Source organism: Oncorhynchus nerka, linkage group LG7 (genome assembly GCF_034236695.1).
Source record: "Oncorhynchus nerka isolate Pitt River linkage group LG7, Oner_Uvic_2.0, whole genome shotgun sequence".
In the NCBI taxonomy this organism is placed as follows: Eukaryota; Metazoa; Chordata; class Actinopteri; order Salmoniformes; family Salmonidae; genus Oncorhynchus; species Oncorhynchus nerka.
This window is the reverse complement of record NC_088402.1, coordinates 4,345,195-4,357,694: the sequence shown is the minus strand read 5'-3', so window position 1 is coordinate 4,357,694 and position 12,500 is coordinate 4,345,195.

Genomic DNA, 12,500 nt, shown 5'->3' with positions numbered 1-12,500 from the left:
TCTGTGCAAACAATGCGCTGTGTCGTGAACTTAACTTTGCATGGACTAGATCTATCTGGTTCTAACTGGAGCTAACTAGATATATCTGGAGCTAACTAGATCTAACTAGATCTAACTGGATTTATCTGGATCTAACTAGATCTAACTGGATTTATCTGGATCTATCTGGAGCTAACTAGATCTAACTGGATCTAACTAGATCTAACTGGATTTATCTGGATCTAACTGGATCTAACTAGAGCTATCTGGAGCTAACTAGATATATCTGGTTCTAACTGGAGCTAACTAGATCTATCTGGAGCTAACTAGATCTATCTGGAGCTAACTAGATCTAACTGGATTTATCTGGATCTAACTGGATCTATCTGGATCTACCTGGATCTATCTGGAGCTAACTAGATCTAACTGGATCTACCTAAATATATCTGGATCTAACTGGATCTAACTAGATCTATCTGGATCTAGCTAAATATATCTGGATCTAACTGGATCTAACTAGATCTAGCTAAATATATCTGGATCTAACTAAATATATCTGGAACTAACTAGATATATCTGGATCTATCTGGATCTCTACGTCCTGAGAAAGGCACTGTGTACCGTATTTGATTTCTCCTTGCTGTTTTGGATGTCAAACAAATATATGGGGGCCATTCTTTTCCTGACCGATTGTTTTCTTAACTTCTGGAAGTTTCCTCTGAGGCCTTGAAAAGGGGGATGATATTTGGAGGCCTTTGTTGTTGAAGATATGGGCTTGTGTTATTGTAGCTTTTAACCTCTCCCCCCTTTAGTAAGGCTGTAGGGAGGATCTCTACCCCTCTCCCCCATTTAGTAAGGCTGTAGGGAGGATCTCTACCGCTCTCCCCCATTTAGTAAGGCTGTAGGGAGGATCTCTACCCCTCTCCCCCATTTAGTAAGGCTGTAGGGAGGATCTCTACCGCTCTCCCCCATTTAGTAAGGCTGTAGGGAGGATCTCTACCCCTCTCCCCCTTTAGTAAGGCTGTAGGGAGGATCTCTACCCCTCTCCCCCATTTAGTAAGGCTGTAGGGAGGATCTCTACCCCTCTCCCCCATTTAGTAAGGCTGTAGGGAGGATCTCTACCGCTCTCCCCCATTTAGTAAGGCTGTAGGGAGGATCTCTACCCCTCTCCCCCCTTTAGTAAGGCTGTAGGGAGGATCTCTACCCCTCTCCCCCATTTAGTAAGGCTGTAGGGAGGATCTCTACCCCTCTCCCCCATTTAGTAAGGCTGTAGGGAGGATCTCTACCCCTCTCCCCCTTTAGTAAGGCTGTAGGGAGGATCTCTACCCCTCTCCCCCATTTAGTAAGGCTGTAGGGAGGATCTCTACCCCTCTCCCCCTTTAGTAAGGCTGTAGGGAGGATCTCTACCCCTCTCCCCCATTTAGTAAGGCTGTAGGGAGGATCTCTACCCCTCTCCCCCATTTAGTAAGGCTGTAGGGAGGATCTCTACCGCTCTCCCCCATTTAGTAAGGCTGTAGGGAGGATCTCTACCCCTCTCCCCCCTTTAGTAAGGCTGTAGGTGTGTGTGCGTGTGTGCGTGTGTGCGTGCGTGCGCGTGTGTGTGTGTGTGTGTGTGTGTGTGTGTGTGTGTGTGTGCGTGCGTGCGTGTGCGTGTGCGTGTGCGTGCGTGCGTGCGCGTGTGCGCGTGCGTGCGTGCGTGCGTGCGTGCGTGTGTGCGTGTGTGCGCGTGTGTGCGTGCGTGCGTGCGTGCGTGTGTGTGTGTGTGTGTGTGTGTGTGTGTGCTACATCAGCATATCCCTTGCTGCTTTTTGTCGTTGTTTTATAATCCGTTCATCCCGAAGACTCATCCATGTGCTGAAGACTCATCCATGTGCTGAAGACTCATCCATGTGCTGAAGACTCATCCATGTGCTGAAGACTCATCCATGTGCTGAATCAGGTCATCTGGCTTCCAGGACAGCGCCATTTCTCCTTATACTGATACATGTCCAGATTAAAACTCAACTCAACACAATGGTTTTTTTGACACCAATAAATCACACCTAGTATTTTACGAGCAATTAGTGTCAGATTGAATGGATCACTACGGATAATATCTCTGCAATCTATTATCTTTGGGACATCAGTTCGACATTCTGGGATACTCCAGACAGACAGATTAATACTGAGAGGTTTCTACACCAGACAGACAGACAGACTCCTACTGTAATGACAGAGAGGTTTCTACACCAGACAGACAGACTGACTCCTACTGTAATGACAGAGAGGTTTCTACACCAGACAGACAGACAGACTCCTACTGTAATGACAGAGAGGTTTCTACACCAGACAGACAGACAGACTCCTACTGTAATGACAGAGAGGTTTCTACACCAGACAGACAGACAGACTCCTACTGTAATGACAGAGAGGTTTCTACACCAGACAGACAGACTGACTCCTACTGTAATGACAGAGAGGTTTCTACACCAGACAGACTGACTCCTACTGTAATGACAGAGAGGTTTCTACACCAGACAGACAGACACCAGACAGACAGACTCCTACTGTAATGACAGAGAGGTTTCTACACCAGACAGACAGACTGACTCCTACTGTAATGACAGAGAGGTTTCTACACCAGACAGACTGACTCCTACTGTAATGACAGAGAGGTTTCTACACCAGACAGACTGACTCCTACTGTAATGACAGAGAGGTTTCTACACCAGACAGACTGACTGACTCCTACTGTAATGACAGAGAGGTTTCTACACCAGACAGACAGACTGACTCCTACTGTAATGACAGAGAGGTTTCTACACCAGACAGACAGACTGACTCCTACTGTAATGACAGAGAGGTTTCTACACCAGACAGACTGACTGACTCCTACTGTAATGACAGAGAGGTTTCTACACCAGACAGACAGACTGACTCCTACTGTAATGACAGAGAGGTTTCTACACCAGACAGACAGACTGACTCCTACTGTAATGACAGAGAGGTTTCTACACCAGACAGACTGACTGCTACTGTAATGACAGAGAGGTTTCTACACCAGACAGACAGACTGCTGCTGTTTCTAACCTCCAAACCACCTCTCAAGGTCCTGAACTCCACACAGACATACTAAAACAGAGACCTGTTCTCCAAGGACTCTGGTTGACTTAAACTCTCTCTCTCTCTGTGAATGTCATAAGGTTCAGTAACTTTTCATGTCAATCTAGTTTTTTTTTGTGAAAGCTAGTAATGATGTGTTGGATCGCTCAACAGGTCAGGCACACACGGAACGTAACAGAACTGTGTTCAGCAAAGTCTTCTGCTGTTCGTTTCTCTCTCTAGGGCTGACCTGATCTCTGACCTGACCTCTGACCTGCTCTCTGACTTGCTCTCTCTAGGGCTGACCTGACCTCTGACCTGACCTCTGACCTGACCTCTGACCTGACCTCTGACCTGCTCTCTGACCTGCTCTCTCTAGGGCTGACCTGACCTCTGACCTGACCTCTGACCTGATCTCTGACCTGCTCTCTGACCTGCTCTCTCTAGGGCTGACCTGACCTCTGACCTGCTCTCTGACCTGCTCTCTCTAGGGCTGACCTGACCTCTGACCTGACCTCTGACCTGATCTCTGACCTGCTCTCTGACCTGCTCTCTCTAGGGCTGACCTGACCTCTGACCTGACCTCTGACCTGATCTCTGACCTGCTCTCTGACCTGCTCTCTCTAGGGCTGACCTGACCTCTGACCTGACCTCTGACCTGCTCTCTGACCTGCTCTCTCTAGGGCTGACCTGACCTCTGACCTGACCTCTGACCTGCTCTCTGACCTGCTCTCTCTAGGGCTGACCTGACCTCTGACCTGACCTCTGACCTGATCTCTAACCTGATCTCTGACCTGCTCTCTGACCTGCTCTCTCTAGGGCTGCACTGACCTCTGACCTGATCTCTCTAGGGCTGCACTGACCTCTGACCTGATCTCTGACCTGACCTCTGACCTGACCTCTGACCTGACCTCTGACCTGATCTCTGACCTGTTCTCTGACCTGTTCTCTGACCTGCTCTCTCTAGGGCTGACCTGACCTGATCTCTGACCTGACCTCTGACCTGACCTCTGACCTGATCTCTGACCTGATCTCTGACCTGACCTCTGACCTGATCTCTGACATGATCTCTGACCTGCTCTCTCTAGGGCTGACCTGATCTCTGACCTGATCTCTGACCTGATCTCTGACCTGCAGGGATTGTGGATTGTATATCAACTGGACTTGGCTTGCTGATAGAAACAAGAAGGTTGACTACTCAATCTGAACTATCAATGAAGCTGGAGGCCAGAACATGGACAATGTAGCTGGAGGCCAGTAGATGGACAATGAAGCTGGAGGCCAGAACATGGACAATGAAGCTGGAGGCCAGAACATGGACAATGAAGCTGGAGGCCAGTACATGGACAATGAAGCTGGAGGCCAGTACATGGACAATGAAGCTGGAGGCCAGAACATGGACAATGAAGCTGGAGGCCAGTATATGGACAATGAAGCTGGAGGCCAGTACATGGTATGAGCTCCCTGAAGCAGTCTTGCAGGTTTACTGAAAGGAAGAAGAATGACTGTAGCAGGGAAGGTCTTGTCTGGTTCTACAAACTGACTGGCTACTACTGGTCTATTCAACTCTTAATGGAAAATCCCACTCTTAGTGGATCACCAGGCTGGTAGAAACACGTATTCAAGCTGGGAAGGTTTGATCTAGATTTCTAGGCCCACTCTCTACCTGGACTAGTCACCTCCTGCTCCTGCATTGGTCTGCTCTGGTTTTCAATAAACTCATACAACTGAGGGATCCTTTCCACTGCTTGAACCAAGTTTGTTTTCTCTCCTGTTGTAGCCTAGTGGTTAGAGTGTAGAGGCGGCAGGGTAGCCTAGTGGTTAGAGTGTAGAGGCGGCAGAGAGTAGCCTAGTGGTTAGAGTGTAGAGGCGGCAGGGTAGCCTAGTGGTTAAAACGTTTGACTGGTAACTGGAAGGTTGCAAGTTCAAATCCCCAAGCTGACAAGGTACAAATCTGCCGTTCTGCCCCTGAACAAGGCAGTTAACCCACTGTTCCTAGGCCGCTATTGTAAATAAGAATTTGTTCTCGATTTACCTAGTTAAATAAAGGTAAAACAAATATTTAAAAAGACAACATGTCTCATTACTTCATGACTGGTGCTCTTGCGCAACCTTATCAGATTGCCCCCATTCCCCCCACCCAGCTCATCTTGAAAACCTTGCTGAAAGCTTTATCATAGCTTTGACAGCAGAGGTGTTGGTGGCATCGCAATTACTCCTGTGCATCTTCAATTGGAAATGATTAAGCGGATCAGAGCAAAACAGTGTTTACGCTCCGATTCCCCGGCTCCTGCATTATAATCTCCCAATTATCGGGGAAAGGTTCTGCAAAGGCAAGCAGCTGGGAGTTCGGTGGGGGCGGGAACAGACGGGGAGACAACGCCCGTTTTTGCTTTTCAAACGTTTCAGATGTAAACATCAGCAGAAAAAGGACTGTGATCGTGACAGGAAGGGGAGGGGTGAGAGGAAGGGGAGGGGTGAGAGGAGCTGTTGCGTGAGAGTGAATAACGTCTTGTGATGTGAGTGATGGAGTCAAGAGGTCAGAGAGAATTCCCACTAGGGAGGAAGATGAGAGGAAGATGGGAGGAAAGGTGAGAGGAAAATTGTTGGAGGGTGGGAGGAAGATGAGAGTAAGTTGGGAGGAAGATGGGAGGAAGGTGGAAGGTGAGAGGACGATGGAGGAAGGTGAGAGGACGATGGAGGAAGGTGAGAGGACGATGGAGGAAGGTGAGAGGAAGATGGGAGGAATGTGGGAGGAAGATGAGAAGAAGATGGGAGGAAGGTGAGAGGAAGGTGGGAGGAAGGTGAGAGGAAAATGGGAGAAAGTTGAGAGGAAGATTGGAGGAAGGTGAGAGGAAGGTGAGGTTGAAGATCCTTTCCAACGGTCAGGTTGAAGACCAACAGTCAGGTTGAAGACCAACAGTCAGGTTGAAGACCAACAGTCAGGTTGAAGACCCTCTCCAACAGTCAGGTTGAAGACCAACAGTCAGGTTGAAGACCAACAGTCAGAACAGTCAGGTTGAAGACCAACAGTCAGGTTGAAGACCCTCTCCAACAGTCAGGTTGAAGACCAACAGTCAGGTTGAAGACCAACAGTCAGGTTGAAGACCCTCTCCAACAGTCAGGTTGAAGACCCTCTCCAGCAGTCAGGTTGAAGACCCTCTCCAACGGTCAGGTTGAAGGCCCTCTCCAACGGTCAGGTTGAAGACCAACAGTCAGGTTGAAGACCAACAGTCAGGTTGAAGACCCTCTCCAACAGTCAGGTTGAAGGCCCTCTCCAACAGTCAGGTTGAAGACCCTCTCCAACAGTCAGGTTGAAGGCCCTCTCCAACAGTCAGGTTGAAGACCCTCTCCAACAGTCAGGTTGAAGACCAACAGTTAGGTTGAAGACCAACAGTCCAGCGGTCAGGTTGAAGACCAACAGTCAGGTTGAAGACCAACAGTCAGGTTGAAGACCAACAGTCAGGTTGAAGACCATCTCCAGCGGTCAGGTTGAAGACCAACAGTCAGGTTGAGGACCCTCTCTCCAGCGGTCAGGTTGAAGACCAACAGTCAGGTTGAAGACCAACAGTCAGGTTGAAGACCAACAGTCAGGTTGAGGACCCTCTCTCCAGCGGTCAGGTTGAAGACCAACAGTCAGGTTGAAGACCAACAGTCAGGTTGAGGACCGTCTCTCCAACAGTCAGGTTGAAGACCAACAGTCAGGTTGAAGACCAACAGTCAGGTTGAAGACCAACAGTCAGGTTGAAGACCGTCTCTCCAACAGTCAGGTTGAAGACCAGACAGACAGGAACTTTCATTTTTCATTCCAGTCAGGCACAGCAAAGTAGCGTTCACAGTCTAAATTAGCCACGTCATTAACGTGTGTTTTCCAATAAAGATTTAAGATCACCCACATAATTCAGCGCACACACACACACACACACACACACACACACACACACACACACACACACACACACACACACACACACACACACACACACACACACACACACACACACACACACACACACACACACACACACACACACACACACACACACACACACACACACACACACACACACACACATACACACACACACACACACACAGCTTCCCCATGGCAATAGGCAGCCCATATGTCTCTATCTACATCACGGACCTGCCTAGGGTTTTACATACCAGCAGATCTGATTATCTGATATGGAAGGACAGACTGCCATCTCTCTGGAGAAGGTTTAGGTCTAGGCTGATTTGTTTTTGAGTCCCAGGCAAACGCTGAGATATTACTAAATAGGCAACGTTAACATACTAAATCAGACACATTTGTTTTCCAATGAAGATTTAAAATCACCTACGTAATTCAGTTTAGAAAAAAGTTTAAAAAATAAAAGAAGTGAATCTTTTGAAACCAATCACTATATTGTTCTGCCAATCTGGTTTTACCACTCACTTGGTAATTGCTTTTACAATTGTATCACTTTTAAAGCTGAAGCTTATCTCAACAGTGTGAATATAATATCAACCCCGGTCCCTATCGTGACTTGATGGAAAAAGGCAAAGATTGAATTTCCCTGGTGGTTTCACGGGCTGAGCAACGACGGTGGAGTCACGTCATCTTCAACTTATTGACGTTCACTTCCTGTAACCGTGCTGCTGTTTTCGGATCAGTTTCCTATCATTTCGGATCCGTTTCCTGTCATTTCGGATCAGTTTCCTGTCATTTCGGATCAGTTTCCTGTCATTTCGGATCAGTTTCCTGTCGTTTCGGATCAGTTTCCTGTCATTTCGGATCAGTTTCCTGTCGTTTCGGATCAGTTTCCTGTAATTTCGGATCAGTTTCCTATCATTTCGGATCAGTTTCCTATCATTTCGGATCAGTTTCCTGTCATTTCAGATCAGTTTCCTGTCATTTCGTATCAGTTTACTGTCATTTCAATGTCAATTAATCAGAGTGTCTATCTCCTCATAGACAGTAGTAGAAGGTATCTCCTCATAGACAGTAGCAGAATGTATCTCCTCATAGACAGTAGTAGAGGGTATCTCCTCATAGACAGTAGTAGAGGGTATCTCCTCATAGACAGTAGTAGAGGGTATCTCCTCATAGACAGTAGTAGAATGTATCTCCTCATAGACAGTAGTAGAGGGTATCTCCTCATAGACAGTAGTAGAGGGTATCTCCTCATAGACAGTAGTAGATGGTATCTCCTCATAGACAGTAGTAGAAGGTATCTCCTCATAGACAGTAGTAGAGGGTATCTCCTCATAGACAGTAGTAGAAGGTATCTCCTCATAGACAGTAGTAGAGGGTATCTCCTCATAGACAGTAGTAGAAGGTATCTCCTCATAGACAGTAGTAGAAGGTATCTCCTCATAGACAGTAGTAGAAGGTATCTCCTCATAGACAGTAGTAGAAGGTATCTCCTCATAGACAGTAGTAGAAGGTATCTCCTCATAGACAGTAGTAGAAGGTATCTCCTCATAGACAGTAGTAGAAGGTATCTCCTCATAGACAGTAGTAGGTATCTCCTCATAGACAGTAGTAGAAGGTATCTCCTCATAGACAGTAGTAGAAGGTATCTCCTCATATACAGTAGTAGAAGGTATCTCCTCATAGACAGTAGTAGAAGGTATCTCCTCATAGACAGTAGTAGAAGGTATCTCCTCATAGACAGTAGTAGAAGGTATCTCCTCATAGACAGTAGTAGAGGGTATCTCCTCATAGACAGTAGTAGAAGGTATCTCCTCATAGACAGTAGTAGAAGGTATCTCCTCATAGACAGTAGTAGAAGGTATCTCCTCATAGACAGTAGTAGAAGGTATCTCCTCATAGACAGTAGTAGAAGGTATCTCCTCATAGACAGTAGTAGAAGGTATCTCCTCATAGACAGTAGTAGAGGGTATCTCCTCATAGACAGTAGTAGAGGGTATCTCCTCATAGACAGTAGTAGAAGGTATCTCCTCATAGACAGTAGTAGAAGGTATCTCCTCATAGACAACTGGGTAAGACGGCTTTCTGAGACCCCTATGTGCACACACACACACACACACACACACACACACACACACACACACACACACACACACACACACACACACACACACACACACACAGCTACCCCATGGCAATAGGGTTTTACATACCAGCAGATCTGATTATCTGATATGGAAGGACAGACTGCCATCTCTCTGGAGAAGGTATAGGTCTAGGCTGATTTGACAGACTGCCATCTCTATGGAGAAGGTTTAGGTCTAGGCTGATTTGACAGACTGCCATCTCTATGGAGAAGGTTTAGGTCTAGACGGATTTGACAGACTGCCATCTCTATGGAGAAGGTTTAGGTCTAGGCTGATTTGACAGACTGCCATCTCTATGGAGAAGGTTTAGGTCTAGGCTGATTTGACAGACTGCCATCTATCTGGAGAAGGTTTAGGTCTAGGCTGATTTGACAGACTGCCATCTATCTGGAGAAGGTTTAGGTCTAGACGGATTTGACAGACTGCCATCTCTATGGAGAAGGTTTAGGTCTAGGCTGATTTGACAGACTGCCATCTCTATGGAGAAGGTTTAGGTCTAGGCTGATTTGACAGACTGCCATCTATCTGGAGAAGGTTTAGGTCTAGGCTGATTTGAGAGACAGCCATCTCTCTGGAGAAGGTTTAGGTCTAGGCTGATTTGACAGACTGACATCTCTCTGGAGAAGGTTTAGGTCTAGGCTGATTTGACAGACTGCCATCTCTATGGAGAAGGTTTAGGTCTAGGCTGATTTGACAGACTGCCATCTCTATGGAGAAGGTTTAGGTCTAGGCTGATTTGACAGACTGCCATCTCTATGGAGAAGGTTTAGGTCTAGGCTGATTTGACAGACTGCCATCTATCTGGAGAAGGTTTAGGTCTAGGCTGATTTGAGAGACAGCCATCTCTCTGGAGAAGGTTTAGGTCTAGGCTGATTTGACAGACTGCCATCTCTCTGGAGAAGGTTTAGGTCTAGGCTGATTTGACAGACTGCCATCTCTATGGAGAAGGTTTAGGTCTAGACTGATTTGAGAGACTGCCATCTCTATGGAGAAGGTTTAGGTCTAGGCTGATTTGACAGAATGCCATCTCTCTGGAGAAGGTTTAGGTCTAGGCTGATTTGAGAGACTGCCATCTCTATGGAGAAGGTTTAGGTCTAGGCTGATTTGACAGACTGCCATCTCTCTGGAGAAGGTTTAGGTCTAGGCTGATTTGAGAGACTGCCATCTCTCTGGAGAAGGTTTAGGTCTAGGCTGATTTGAGAGACTGCCATCTCTCTGGAGAAGGTTTAGGTCTAGGCTGATTTGACAGACTGCCATATCTATGGAGAAGGTTTAGGTCTAGGCTGATTTGAGAGACAGCCATCTCTCTGGAGAAGGTTTAGGTCTAGGCTGATTTGAGAGACTGCCATCTCTATGGAGAAGGTTTAGGTCTAGGCTGATTTGACAGACTGCCATCTCTCTGGAGAAGGTTTAGGTCTAGGCTGATTTGACAGACTGCCATCTCTATGGAGAAGGTTTAGGTCTAGGCTGATTTGACAGACTGCCATCTCTCTGGAGAAGTTTTAGGTCTAGGCTGATTTGACAGACTGCCATCTCTATGGAGAAGGTTTAGGTCTAGGCTGATTTGACAGACTGCCATCTCTATGGAGAAGGTTTAGGTCTAGGCTGATTTGACAGACTGCCATCTATCTGGAGAAGGTTTAGGTCTAGGCTGATTTGAGAGACAGCCATCTCTCTGGAGAAGGTTTAGGTCTAGGCTGATTTGACAGACTGCCATCTCTCTGGAGAAGGTTTAGGTCTAGGCTGATTTGAGAGACAGCCATCTCTCTGGAGAAGGTTTAGGTCTAGGCTGATTTGAGAGACAGCCATCTCTCTGGAGAAGGTTTAGGTCTAGGCTGATTTGAGAGACAGCCATCTCTCTGGAGAAGGTTTAGGTCTAGGCTGATTTGAGAGACTGCCATCTCTATGGAGGAAGCTTCGGTGTAGGCTGATTTGACAGACTGCCATCTCTATGGAGGAAGCTTCGGTGTAGGCTGATTTGAGAGACTGCCATCTCTATGGAGGAAGCTTCGGTGTAGGCTGATTTGAGAGACTGCCATCTCTATGGAGGAAGCTTCGGTGTAGGCTGATTTGTTCTATGTTTAGATATTTGTCTTTGTGTCACGGACAGTTTTAGTCATGTCTAGACATTTTCTCCAGCCATTCCTACCCATAAGGGCTCTCTGTGGGTTTTGAAATGGAAACTATCTTTGTTTGGTTGGGGGGCTAAAACCTAACCATGCAGCTTCCCTGTTTTACCTACTTGAGATTAGTAACAAGCCCTTTCAGTTGATTCCAGTGCTTTGCTATAGCCCATCTGAATCTGAAAGAAAGCAGTACAGGAGGTTCCTCTATATTTGTGTTAGCAGATGAGGAGGAGAGAAGGATAGGAGAGAAGGATAGGAGAGAAGGAGAGGAGAGGAGGAGAGGAGGAGAGAAGGAGAGGAGAGGAGGAGAGAAGGAGAGGAGAGGAGGAGAGAAGGATAGGGGAGAAGGATAGGAGAGAAGGAGAGGAGAGGAGGAGAGGAGGAGAGAGGAGAGGAGAGGAGAGGAGAGGAGAGAAGGAGAGGAGAAGAGGAGAGGAGAGAAGGAGAGGAGGAGAGAAGGAGAGGAGAGGAGGACAAAAGGAGAGCAGAGGAGGACAGAAGGAGAGGAGAGGAGGCGATAGAAGGTGGAGAGAAGAGGAGAGAAGGATAGGAGAGGAGGAGAGAGAAGGAGAGGAGAGGAGGAGAGAAGGAGAGGAGAGAAGGAGAGGAGAGAAGGAGAGGAGAGAAGGAAAGGAGAAGAGGAGAGAAGGATAGGAGAGGAGGAGAGAAGGAGAGGAGAGAAGGAGAGGAGAGAAGGAGAGGAGAGAAGGAGAGGAGCACAAAAGGAGAGGAGGATATAGAAGGTGGAGAGAAGAGGAGAGAAGGATAGGAGAAGAGGAGAGAAGGATAGGAGAGGAGGAGAGAAGGATAGGAGAGGAGGAGAGAAGGATAGGACCCTAACCCTAACCATTCACTGACCATTCACGAACCATTCACTAACATTCACTAACCATTCACTAACCATTCATTAACCATTCACTGACCAGTCACTAACCAGTCACTAACCAGTCACTAACCAATCACTGCATGCCGAGCAAATGGAGAGAGTTTAGAACCCTGTGGTGTTCTGTGGGTTTGAGTCAAACCTTTATTTCCCGCGAGAGACACAGCAACCAGTCTGTTTTCCTCTCTGTTGATGAGCTGTGTGTTCATCATTATCTCTCTCGCTGTGTGTGTGAGTGTTATCCAGAGATCAGCTACTTGGGTGTGTTGTAGTGTGAGCAGAAACCTACATGAAGGTGTATTTTATTCAGCCAAATATAGAATATGATCCACATTCAGAGTTTCTGGGAAAATGGTGAAGTAATGTAA